The sequence below is a fragment of the Cebus imitator genome, unplaced genomic scaffold (genome assembly GCF_001604975.1).
Source record: "Cebus imitator isolate Cc_AM_T3 unplaced genomic scaffold, Cebus_imitator-1.0 Scaffold187, whole genome shotgun sequence".
NCBI lineage: Eukaryota > Metazoa > Chordata > Mammalia > Primates > Cebidae > Cebus > Cebus imitator.
In genome coordinates this window covers 87757-89428 of record NW_016107502.1, presented here as the reverse complement: position 1 = coordinate 89428, position 1672 = coordinate 87757, and positions in this window count along the sequence as shown.

The window sequence follows — 1672 nt, the reverse complement described above, 5'->3', positions numbered from 1 at the left end:
AAAAAAAAAAAAAAAAAAAAAAAAAAAAAAAAAAAAAAAAAAAAAAAAAAAAAGAAACAAGTGAAATTAATTTTTATTATTACATTGTTATGATTATGATTATGATTTTTTTTTAGATGGAGTTTCGCTCTTGTTGCCCAGGCTGGAGTGCAATGGTGGGATCTCGGCTCACCGCAACCTTTGCCTCCTGGGTTCAAGCAATTCTCCTGCCTCAGCCTCCCGAGTAGCTGGGATTACAGGCATGTGCCATCACACCTGGCTACTTTTGTATTTTTAGTAGAGATGGAGTTTCTCCATGTTGGTCAGGCTGGTCTGAAACTCCCAACCTCAGGTGATTCACCTGCCTCAGCCTCCCAAAGTGCTGGGATTATAGGCATGAGCCACGGCGCCTGGCCTATTATTATTTTTTTGTTAGATGGAGTTTCCCTCTTGTTGCCCAGGCTGAAATGCAATGGTGCGATCTCGGCTCACTGCAACCTCCACCTCCCGGGCTCAAGCAATTCTCCTGCCTCAGCCCCCCGAGTAGCTGGGATTACAGGCATGCACCACCACATCTGGCTAATTTTTGTATTTTTTTTTTTAGGAGAGACGGGATTGCTCCACGTTGGTCAGGCTGGTTTTGACTCCCAACCTCAGGTGATCCGCCCGCCTCGGCCTCCCAAGGTGCTGGGATTACAGGCATGAGCCATGCGCCCCACCTATTATTTTTATGTATTTTATTTAACCCAATAGATAAAAAATATTATCAATGTGGGACCCGGTGTGGTGGCTCATGCCTGTAATCCCAGCATTTTGAAAGGCTGAGGCAGGTGGGTCACGAGGTCAGGAAATTGAGACCATCCTAGCCAACATGGTGAAACCCCGTCTCTACTAAAATTACAAAAATTAGTTGGGCATGGTGGCATGCTCCTGTAGTCCCAGCTACTCAGGAGGCTGAAGCAGGAGGATCTCTCGAATCCAGGAGGCGGAGGTCGCATTGAGCTGAGATCGCACCACTGCATTCCAGCCTGGGCGACAGAGCAAGACTCTGTCTCAAAAAAAAAAAAAAAAAAATTATCAGTATAAAGTAATATAATCAATTTGAAAGTAATTAATGAGATGTTTCACATAGTTTTTTGTATTGTTTTCAAAATCTGGTGTGTGGCTTATACTTGCAGCATATCTCAGTTCAGACTGGCCACATCTCAAGGGCCCGATAGCCCTATATGGCTAATAGCTACGGTATCAGACAGCGTGAGTTTAGGATCACCAATAATTTTTTTTTTTTTTTTTTTTAGGATCACCAATAATTACCTGACACCCAGTGATAAGTGCAAGGTGTAGTCTGGTTTTATCTAAAGACAGAAAGTGTTTTAGGAGGCCCTCATGCCTGAGGTCTTATAAAGCTGAAAGGCCAAGGAAATCTTCCTTTTTGAGCCCTTCTCGGCCCCTTCATCATTGGTAGAAATACAAAAAAACCAAGCCCTCTGGCAAGTCTGAGAACGCACTCGTGGTGCTCCGTGTTCTCCTTTCTGCAGGGGGCACCCAGGCTCTGGCAGGCCTGTCAGATTCAGTGGGATGAGCACTGTGCCAGGGTGATTGAGCAAGGGGATCCAGGACAAGGGCTTGGTCCTGGTATAGACAAGTTAGCCCTATTTTCTTCATAGCAGGAGATGATGCTCTCTATCCCAGC